Consider the following 12,182-nt stretch of genomic DNA (forward strand, 5'->3'; position numbering starts at 1 on the left):
CATTTCTAATGCTTGAGCAACCTTTTAAGCTTAACTTTTTCGAATCATTTCTCTTCTTTTACAAGAAGCCCCAATTACATTCAACAAGTTTGTAGTAATTTCAAACCCCCAACCACAATTATAATTTTTTTAGCAATGACAACAAGAGTCAATTGAAATTGATGTGCAAAACAATGAATGTAATAAGCTCTAGGAGTGTCATTCATAATCAAAGTCTTAAGCCCATTTATTTCACCTTTCATGTTACTAGCCCCATCATATCATTGCCCTCTAATCATTGATGGACTCAAGTTGTGCTCCATAAGCAAAGAGATTATTGCATTTTTTAAAGATAAAGTGGTAGTATCACCAACATAAACAATGCCTAAAAATCTTTCCATTACCGCTCCACTCTTTCTATCAACAAAACGCAAAACAAGAGCTAATTGTTCTTTTTGGGACACATCACTTGACTCATCTGCCAAAATTGCAAAGTAATCATCACCAACCTCTTCTACTACACGCCTAGTTGTTTCTTTTGCACAACAAGTTATAATGTCCTTTTGAATCTTAGGAGAAGTCAATACACAATTTTTAGGATCATTTTCTAGAGTATGATTTTTAACTTCCTCCACTTTTCCCCTTAGCCATTTCAAAAGTTCTAGGAAATTACCCCGATTGTATGACTCTTGACTTTCAAGATGCCCACGAAGTGCCAAACCTTGCCCCCAAAAAAATCTCAAACATGTTAATGATGCTTTCAAATGAATATGATATTTTTGAATTTGTGCCTCACTTGCATTGTCAAATATTTTGACAATTGATTTTTTTTCCATCTCTTAGATTCACATACTTCTCATAAGCAACATTATGAACACTATTCACTCCACCAACATGCTTATCAAACCTATCCGGTTTATTCCATGCCCTAAATCCTCCATTAACAAATTCGTCACTGCCACAATTATTTTCAACTTCATGCTTGAATAAGTAACATAAAAAAACAAAATGCGGCATCTTTTGAAATACTATATTCAAGCCTATCTCTTTTATTAAACCACTTCACACTAAAACGACGTTTTTCGGAGCATTATCTTTACGGGAAATTATGAGTTTTTGGTTGACAAGGTTTTTTTTTTTAAGAATGTAGGCTCTCCTCACCGGATTTCTTCGATTAGGGGGATAGTCCATTATGTCCATTCTTAGTCCCGGATCATGAGGAAGAAGTTCAACATCATAAGCTAATTCCTCTTCTTCCTCCTCTTCCTCTACCTCAAACGATTCATTACTAGTACTTGAATCTCCCATTTCTATATCCACATCAAATTCTTCATCCACATCATCCACATCAATTGGTTCATCCACATCATTCACATCAATTGGTTCATCCACATCAATTGGTTCAGTACTAATAGTTTCATTTTTCATATTATGATTAGGAGATGTCTCACTTTGTGTGGGTGAAGAACAAGAATTATCTGTGATTTCAATTTTTTAAACAACATTTGACGAATATTCGCTTGTTTTCCCATTGTCCTAGACTTGCTTGAAGAACTTGACATATCCTAATTCATTTAAAAATTAAGCTTCAATATTCAATAATCATTTTTTTAACAATAAGCATCCAAAATCTAAAAAACCAAATCACAAACTAATTCAATACACAAAGTTACAAACTAATATACATATTAATTAAATTCACAAACTACTTGTCTACTTTCAAAGTTTCAATCTTCCATTCACCATATTCACCAAATAATTCACTAAATAAAAAATTCACAATTCAATTCACAAACTAATAACAGATAAACTAAATCACAAATTAATTCAAAAACATGATTACATAAACACAATTACTCATAAACTAATTCTTTAATTTTTTTTATAATCTAAGATAAAAATTAGGAAATAAAAAAAAATGACCTGTGGCTGTGTGGGCTGTTGGAGTGGCGGGGTTGGGCCGGGTTGTAGTGGCGCGGTGACGGCGAGAAGTCTGGCAGTCACTGCCTCGGTGATGCGGTGGTCGGTGCCTCGGTGGTGCAAGATCTACTTTCTCTCTCTTAGGTTTTTCAATTTTCAAACTTTTCTTTTTCCTCCCTTTTTTTCTGAAATTTTTTTCTTTCCTTCTTTCTTAACCCACGTGATGTCTACTGTCTTGTTGATTTATTTCTTTTCTTTTTTCTTTTTCTTCTTTATTTTTTTTTAAAAAAAATTTCTCTGATTGTTTTTTTTTTAAAAAGTAGGGGACAATGGTCTCCCCTTGTCCTCACGTGGGTCCGCCCATGACCATGCTTAAAGAGGTTTAAAATTGCATATAATTTAAGGAATGAACCAAATACATAACCACCATAAATATGCAATGAATTTTCAAGGTTAAAAGACTTAAAACTTTTTGTCAAAACGAAATATCCCTCTAAAAGTGCATTTATGGTCATTTTTTTTTTGGCTAAAAACACAATCCTAAAAGGGTAAAACCAAAACCAAACTCATAATAATTATAACCATAATGCATAATTAAAATAAACACAAGACTAAGTAAGAGATTATTACCTTTATCGCATGCTTCGCTCACTTAATTGAGCTCTTACTTCGAAAGCCCCTTGGCCCCACTCACACGGGGACCTCCTACGAAGTCCACCCACAACGCGATCACCGAACTCGGTCTATTACCTTGGAGTTAGCAAGGCCCGACCTAAACCCGATTAATTTGTGTTCAAAGGTTTTCACACTGTGATGCCTTTTTCAACACTTACTTAAGTGAAGAATCCCAACACCCAAGGTTGGTATTTATAGACAAAGGCTTACAAAAATTCCCATCATCTTTCCATGTGGGAGATTTGATTTTTCCATTATATTTTAAATCTAAAATAAAATAAATAATCAAGCTACTAATAAATCAATAAGTGTCAAGCTCACATGAGATGTTAGGTGATGACCATTTGGAGAGGGGGGGGGGGGACCAAACTTGCTCCCCACTCCTCTTCTAAAAATCGGCCAACACACCATCTTATTCCCCTCTTGGATTACGCCTATGGCAGCCCCACTTGGGCACCAAGGCACCCCAAGTGGGCTTCCATGGCTGCTGCGACCCACGGCCAGCAGGCCTAGCACTTGCGTGCGGGCTGCTGTATCCGTGGGCTGCTGCTAGCAAGCCCTCGCACCAAGTGCGGGCTACTAGACGCAGCTTGCTAGCAAGCCTCGCACTTGGTGCGGGCTGCTAGCTTTTCCATGCCCCTAGCACTCGGCTTTCCGATGCTAGGGGTATTTTGGTCATTACGTTAATCTATTAGTTTTCTCGTTTCATATTTTTATCTTTTTGGACTCAACTTCCGAAGCTCGGTTTCGACGCTCCAAGCTCGAATTCCCGACGTCTAAATATTAATTACTCAGGTGACTCATTAATTCCTTCCGAATTAATTTGTTGCTTCGGTTCGTTAGTTGTTTGGGTGTGACCCGAAGGGTTCAGTCAAGATTAAGCTGTAATATTAATTATACATTAATATTACTGATCGGAAACGGCCTCCACCCAGGCATTCTGATCACTTGACTTTAATGAATTATTAGCTTTCTAATAATTCCGAACACCTTATCGGAATAATACACTTGTTCGAAGGACACCATTCCTTTCATAGAGAACTTGAGATGCTAAAGCAAAAAGAAAATGAATGGTTCACCTCTTTCTTCAAAAAAGTGAAGGGAAACTTCTGCTAAAATGGTAGAAGTTCCTACTGAAAAGGAATCTATGAGGATGTTCATCAAGAACCTTCAGGACAAGGACCAAAGGCACCTGAAATATCAATGCAATTTAAACACTTTCAAAGCTGTCTATGACATAGGTATTGATATTGAAGACAATATTGCAAAACAAAAAGCTACTAACCATAGTAACAATAGTGGATGGAAAGGAAAGAAGAACAACAATCCATTCTTCTTCCGCAAACACCCACTCTAGTAACAATGTTAGTACCTTTGACCTTAACAAAGTCTTAGCCATGGATAACCAAAGACCTAAAAAGAAACTAAGGAAAGAGTTCCCCCCTATTGGGATGAACTACGATACCGCTTTTGATTGACTCCATGCCAAAGGACTCTTCACTCCTATTAAACCTCTTTAAGATCCGGCACCCGAAAACAGGTCATCCAATTGCGATTCTAACGCTCATTGCAAGTACCATTTAGGTAGAGGGCATACTACTGAGAGTTGTTGGAAGCTAAAAGAGGCCATCCAATATTTGATCAATAATAACAAGCTTCCCATACCTCTAGCTGGCAAGAAGGCCGAATGGTGATAGAGCACAAGACACAAGGCGGGCTTCAACGACAAGACTTCATGACCTTTTTTTTTTATTCCTTTTTTCCCCAATAAGTCTAGCATAGGCATTCCTCATCACCCTCATTAGATTTATTAAGAGTTTGTTGTTTATCCTTTTCATTTTTTATAAAATGAACATTTCTTTTCTTGCATATGATCATTGCATTGCATCATTAAAAAAAATAATAATAATAAAAAAAAATCCATGCTGAACTAAGCACAAGGTATACCAATGATTTGAGGCGCCTCTTGTAACCCCTTGTAGCCATATTGTATCACCTTTCACCCTTAAAAAATATAATTCCTTTTTTGATAAAACACTTTGAGCCTAGTCTAACGATAGACACGTAACCTTAGGATGGGATGGTGTGCAATTTATGTAATTTTCAAAAAGACAAAAGCTTGAGTGTGCAAAAGGGAAAATGTTCTAATGTCTTTGATATGAACATATATATCTTTGATATGAACATATCTTTGATATGAACACGTCTCAAATTGCGTCTCTTATCGAGTGCTCAGTACCGTGCTCAGAAACATGAATGCCAAGTGAGTGATAGATCGCATGATCGGGGTCGCCCATACTTATCAAAATAAAAAATGCAAAAGCAAAAAAGAGAAAGTAAAATATAAACAAAAAAGATTTCAAAAGAGAGAAATCTCATGTATACAAATACAAAGATTGAAAAGCAGGGTTGCACACCTTGGGGGCTTATCTAGGTTCTTGATCCTTTATCCCTTTTTTCTTTGACCTTTAGCCTAACCACGTTACAACCCTTAAAAGACCTATTTGAGGTATAGAAACACTTGTGCGAGGTTAGGCTAGAGCTAGGTTCGGCCTGATTCCTAACGGATATGAGGCAACCTCACATCGAGGTGCGACCGTAATAAAAAAGCATTCACATTCATATTTACATTCATGCATGATCATATCAAGGGATCTCCAATGTTCATCCCTATCCATTTAAAGCTAGACTTTGGGGCTTGATCCTTACTTCATTAGCCTACCCAGCCTAAGAGTCACCATTATTTGACTCTTTTCGAAATACTTTTCCACACACTTAGCTCTTGCGGCCTAACTGTAGTGTCACTTTCATACACATCACAGATACATGACCAAATAATCCTTCACATAGGAACCCTTTGTCATGAAATCTTAACACAACGTTGAAGCATGATGTAGCCATCTACTTTTGGCCTCTTGTCCCGACAGGAAGTGCTATGACGATAAATAAAACCATCTTCGTGTTGGATCGACGTGGAGAATACTTATGGATAACTGATTGAATAACAAGAACACAAAAATGACTAGCGTAACCCAAAAACAAATGCAATAAGGTCCGACCAACTAAGCCCGAGCTTAAAACCTAAAAATGACGGATTTAGAGGCGCCCAGGTTAAAAATAATGCTGCTGTAGAGAAATCTGCGCGCTTCTAAATGAGTCGCGTTGGTCTGGCACGCGCAACTTATTCAGTTACGCGCAACACCCAATGCTACTGTTAGTGATGCGCTTGCGGAAGATTCTGAATTTCATAAAAATATATCGAATCTTACCATAATACTACGCGCAAGACGTTCAGTTGCGCTGCCAATAGCAGCGCAACAAAATTACTTGCGCTGGGATGTCACGCTCAACCCATCTAGATGCGCGCGACACCTGTTGCATGAGTATATTCAAAACCCTAAATGTACCCATTCCCTATAAATAGGGGCTTAATACGAGGCTCAAACAGACAAAAATTAACCTAAAACTCTAGCAAAAATTTTGTGAACTTATGAACTATCAAACCCTCTTGTCCTAAACACTTACCCCCCTCAATATTTGTTACTACGGTTGAGGTTCCCGAACAAGAAGGAATCCATAATTTTTCTAAATGAAGATTTAGCAAAAAGAAGTGGTAAATTCCCGAGCACTTAGATCAATCACCTTATTTTCTTGTTTAAAATAAACTTTAATTAATTAGTGTTGTTTGATCCCTTTAAACGAACTTTTAATTAATTAATTAATTAATTTCACATAGTATATTACGTTATATAAAGAATAGAATTGAATAATTAATTGTTGATCACTTAAGCCAAGTCGAATCTTGTATATTTTTGTTCTTTTAACGAATATTGATTAAATAAGAATAACGACTTTTGCAATGTAATTCCTACGTGATTGACGCGTGTGTAGACATCTACTTTTGGCCTCCTATTCTGAGAGGAAGTGCAATGACGATAAATAAAACCATCTTCGTGTTGGATCGAAGTGAAGAATACTTATGGATAACTGGTTAAGCCTCAAAACACAAAAGACTAGCCCAAATTAAAGAAAAAGCCAAAACAAAGGTCCAATTAACTAAACCCGATCATAATTAGGCTTAAGCCCATGCTTAAACCCTAATGATGATGGATTTAGGAGCTCTTAGGTTAAATCTTAGTGCTGCCGTAGAAAAAGCCGCGCACATCTTAAAGAGTCGCGCTGGGCTGCCGCGCGCAACTAATTCAGTTGCGCGCAGAGTTGCGATGCGGAAGATTCAGAATTATATGGAAAATATAAAATCAAATCTTACCATAAAGCCGCGAGCAAGACAATTAGTTGCGATGCCCCTAGCAGCGCAACTTAATCACTTGCGCTGGGATGCAGCGTGCAACTCATTCTGTTGCGCGCGACACCTGCTGCGGCAAAATGCTTGAAACCCTAAACCTAATCATTCCCTATAAATACGAGCTTAGACCGAGGCTTAAACTGACAGAAATTAACCAAAACTCTGGCGAAATACTTGTGAACTTGTGAAACCTAGCCCTTCTTGTCCTAAACACTCACCCTTTCAATACTTTGTTACTACGGTGGAGGTTCCCCAACAAGAAGGAGTCCATAAGTGTTCTAAACGGAGATCTAGCAAAGAGAAGTGGTAAATTCCCGAGCACTTATTTAAATCACATTTATTTTCTTGTTTAAAAGGACTTTAACTAATTAATTAGTGTTGTTTGATCACCTTTAAAATAATTAATTAATCAATTCCACATAGTATTTTGCGTTAAATAAAGATTAGAATTAAATTAAATAATTGTTGGTTGATCACTTAAGCCAAGGCGAATCTTGTTTATTTTCTTGTCCTTTTCACGAATTAGATTAAATAAGAATAACGACATTACGATGTAATTCCTACGTGAATTAATGCTTGTAATTAAAATCAACTATATAGTTTTAGGTATCGCGTTGCATATATTGTTTGGTGATGAAATTGTAAAAATGGAAGAGCTAGTAGAGGCCGCACTAGGGCTAGGATAATGATTCCCCTCTAAAAGGAACGTTATTTTAGTACCTTGCTCCCGAACTCACTTCTGGTTTATAGACCAATTTGGGCATGGGTAAACTTTGATTCATGCTAATTATTCCATGAACTCCACATGGAAGAAAGGCATGAACGAGGTTTATGAGTTTTTTCTAAAACTTATTGGCGACTCCTACTTGTTTCTTACAAAAAAGCGTAACGATAAAATCAATTCTAATTCAAGGTCCCCCAAACAGTTAGGAATTCAAATCCTACTACACCCTAACAAGTGTAAAGTCTTAGGCTTTTAAGTGGCCAAGGGCATTTAAGGAGAGTACCCCTTACGATGGGATCACCCTCCTTACAGTGGCGACTCCACTTGGGACTTAGAGGTTACATGATTAATTCGTAGTTATGGTCCAAGGTCTCCAACACTAGGTTGCCTATGGGTCGTAATGAGAATTATCTTGAATAATATGTAGTTAGAGAGCGAGACTTGAACGCATAATATCTGCCTTTTGCACAAGAGTAAAAACCAAACAAGAAACATTGCATCATGCATAAGCATAGCACACTTAAACCATTGGGGATTGGCTCATTGACTAGGGGTCGCCAATACTAGGCTTCTATCCCGAAATAAATAACAATTATCCCACCCATATCACCAACAAAATGTTGGGAGGGCGATGTCATGAGTCAACACGTTAAGTGATTGATTTGTGCGTCGTTTCTTAAGATATGGTACCTTTGGACAATGATAAGTGGTTTTATTTGACCACTTATTGTGTTAATTTAAACCCGATTTTGCGATCATTTCCCCTCTTTCTAACCCAATTTTGAATGAAAATGTTTTGTCTCGGCTTTCCCCATCTTGGTTTGTGTTTGTCCATGTTTTGCAGGTCTATGAACTCAATTTGGCAAGCTTTCGGTGCATGGTTTGTGTTTAAGGCAAGATAATTAAAGAATGGAGAGGGCGCTCCAGGGGAGCGGGCGTGCACCTCTCCTGGAGCGGGCACTCCTCGACTTTAGCAACAATCTGCCCAAATTCAGAGTCTTTTAGGAGCGGGCGCTCCTCCCTTTGAAGTTGAATTCTGCCTATGCTGTGGAGCAGGGGAGCGGGCGTGCACCATGTGTGGAGCGGGCGCTCCTCCCCGACACTTTCAAATCTGACTTTTCATTGAAGCATCTGGAGAGGGCGTGCAGCCGAAAGGAGCGGGCGCTCCTCGCTGGGAATCCATTTTCTTTTGACGGTTTTCCCTATGTGTTTCGGGGAGTATAAATACTTCCCCTTTTAGCTCATTTAGAGAGAGAGAGTACAGTAGCCTAGTTTTCAGAAACCTCTCTTAGTTTGAAACATTCCTTTAAATTAATTTAGCTTAGTTTTCATCAAATCAAATCATTGTATTAGTGAAATTCAAGAATTACTCTCAAAGTTTGGCAATTTGTATTCAACATTTGAAGCTTCAATTAGTAATTTCTCCAACCTTTTTCTACTTAATTTCAGATTTTATTTGGTATTTGCATGTTATTTAAATCTTCTTAGTTCTTGGTAATTTGTTATTGGATGATAGTTATTTCAATTGTTAACCACTTTTCCCAAATTATTGAAGTAGTTAGAACCCTAATTCTTGATTGCATGTTGATAAACATGAGTTGTGAGTAGTCTTCTTGCTAGGGGTTAGGTGAAGCTCGACCTTTTGGGTTAACTATGCAAATGTGGGAGAAGCATTGATGTTTGTATTGCAATTAATTTGATTATATGAGATTGCTTGTTAGTTCCTCATGATAGGATTAGCTACCCTTGACTTAGGAGCTTGATAGTATGATATGCCTAATTTGACATGGAAGTGTAAATTGAGTATGTCATTTCTTATTGTAATTTGATTATGTAGCATCTATTGCTAAACTAATGAGGAATCTAAGTTTAGTAGTGTGAGTTCATTTCTAATTGCATGAGGTTGATTTTACATATAGTCCTTGCTATATCTTGTCTATTTTACCCGTTTGCCTAATTTCCTTGGTTGAGTGGATCCCATTCCCTAGTATCTTTAACTCATTGATTTAGAACCATAGTTTGTTTGTCTACTTGACAAACCCCAATTCACCATTGACTTCGAATTAGCTTAAGTGTTAAGATCTTTGGCAACCATATCCCGTTCCTTGTGGACCGAACTCTTACTTGTCATTATGCTTGGTTTGTAAGGTGTTTGTTAATAAATGTGTTTGATCGAGTGTGGAATGTGAGACCGTTATAACGCCCATCAAAATGGCGCCGTTGCCGGGGAACGGTGTTGTTGATTGCTAATTGATTACTTGAGTCTAGTTCACCATAAAACAACAAAAAAAAAATTTCAAAAAGATTGTTTCTTTTTGGCTACACTTGTAGCCTTGGTACTAATTGCGTTTGTTGAGAGTGTATGCGCAGAACTCATAATAGGATCTTGGTACCTTACGATCCCGAGATTGAGCAAACTTATAGAAGGAGAAAAAGAGCCGGTTCTAGGCCGTTTACTACTCCCCCAACTAGAGAGACCAATTTCGAGGAGGATCGAGATCAAATGGGTGACGCGGAACCACCACCTCAAAGACCTTTAAAGGAGTTGGGAACCCCGGGAGCTTATAGAGCTTCAAGTGGCATTGCTCCACCCGTCACTCAAGCCAATGACTTCGAGATTCAGCCCGCGATGATAAATTTGATTGAAAGAAGGCAATATAGTGGAGCAAAACATGAGAGCCCTCTTTCACACTTGAACGAGTTCGAAAAATATTGCAACACAATCAAGGTAAATGGGGTAACTCAAGAGTTTGTGAGACTAAAGCTATTTCCTTTTTATTTGATAGGAAGGGCTCTTGAATGGCTTGAGAAGGAGGTGAGGCCTAACTCCTTGAGAACTTGGGACGAGGTCACCACGACTTTCTTAGGGAGATTCTATTCTCAAAATAAGACGGCTGAGGCAAGGGCTTTGATCCAAGGCTTCCGTCAAAAGGCTAGTGAAACCATATATGAGGCATGGGAACGATACAAGGAATATCAAAGGGAGTGCCCTCATCACGGAATTCCGTCATATCAAGTGCTTCAAATTTTCTATGGGGGCTTGAGCCCACAAGGAAAGACTAGCTTGGATGCGGGAGCGGGTGGCCCAATTATGAACAAGACGGAGGAGCAAGTCATAGAGATAATTGAGGATGAGGTGAGGCACCACATGGATTGGCAAGAAGGAGAGAGAGATTCTCTAAACAAGGGAGGAAATGCGGTTTACTCCGTTGATCACCTTAATGCCATTAACAATTTGACTTCCCAAATCGCCAACCTTGGAAAGGAGATGACGTCCATTAAGGCAAAACTAGAGACCTCTAGTTCAACACAAGAGCATCCCTCCCAATCTAAGGGGAGAGGTATGAATTCTAACTCTTCTCCCTCTACTTCTAATAACATGCCTCATGGATGTTTGTTTTGTGAAAATTGTGGGTCATATGACCATGATACCTCTTCTTGTAATTATGATTCCCAACCCCAACCCCAATACGAAGATGGTAATGAAAATGAACAAGTCAATTCCTTGTCTTATGATAATAGACATAGGAATGACAATCAAAGATACTTACCACCAAATAGAAGAGAACAAGGGGGGAATTCCTATAACCAAAGAGGAAATGATTACAATTACCATAACCAAAATCAATGGGGAAATAGGAACCAAAGGGACCAAAATCCCCAAGGTAACTATAACCAACAAGGTGGTTATGGTAACCATAATCATAATAATCAAGGAAACTATGGGAATCAAGGGCAATTTCACCAAGGGGGAAACTCTAGTAATCGGAACAATTGGAACAACAATAATAATAGAGGTTCTTCTAATCAAAATGCGTCCAATTTGAATGTTAGAGGTAATAGGGCTTCCCAAGACAACTACTATGCACAAGCACCACATAGTAGGTCTAGCTTGGAGGAAATGATGGAAAATCAAACCAAAATGTTCAATACTTTCATGGCCTCTAGTGAAAAGAAATTTAGTGAAGTGATGACCTATAATAAAATGCTAGAGACACAAATTTCTCAATTGGCCAATGATTTGAAGGAAGGGACTAGCACTTCAAAACTACCACCCCAAGGACTAGATCCTAAGAGTCCCGTAAATGTTATATCAACAAGGAGTGGTAAAGTGTTAGAAGAAAGTGTTCCTAAAAAAGGCAATGAGAGAATGAACATGAGTGAGCCTCCCCTTAAAAGTGATTTTGAACAAGAGAGAGAGCAAAACCATGAGAATGAAAAGGAGAAAGAATGTGAGAAAGAAAAAGAATTTGAGAAAGAGAAAGATTTTGAAAAAGAGAGTGAAGAGAGAAGAGAAAAAGAGAGAGAAACAAAACAATTGCAAAAGCTACCATATCCTCACAAATTTGTTAGAAACAAATTAGATGTGCAATTTTAAAAATTTCTTGAAACATTGAAACAAATTCACCTTTCAATTCCTTTTACCGATGCTATCAAGCAAATGCCTAACTATGCTAGGTTTTTGAAAGATATTTTGAGTGGAAGGAGAAAGTGTGAATTGGTTGAAACGGTAAGTCTCACCGAGAATTGTAGTGCAATTATCATGAACAAGATGCCACCCAAATTGAAAGACCCCGG

General features: G+C 38.0%; 1 non-coding gene across 1 annotated transcript; it reads right to left on the reverse strand.

The window, feature by feature from the left end:
- Positions 1-10,501: 10,501 nt before the first annotated feature.
- LOC145556858 (small nucleolar RNA R71) lies at positions 10,502-10,607 on the reverse strand. The gene has a single exon (XR_014091951.1). It is a non-coding gene; the product is annotated as a small nucleolar RNA R71 (small nucleolar RNA).
- Between the last annotated feature and the right edge of the window lie 1,575 nt (positions 10,608-12,182).

This window comes from Chenopodium album, chromosome 8 (genome assembly GCF_948465745.1).
Source record: "Chenopodium album chromosome 8, dcCheAlbu1.1, whole genome shotgun sequence".
Classification (NCBI taxonomy): domain Eukaryota; kingdom Viridiplantae; phylum Streptophyta; class Magnoliopsida; order Caryophyllales; family Amaranthaceae; genus Chenopodium; species Chenopodium album.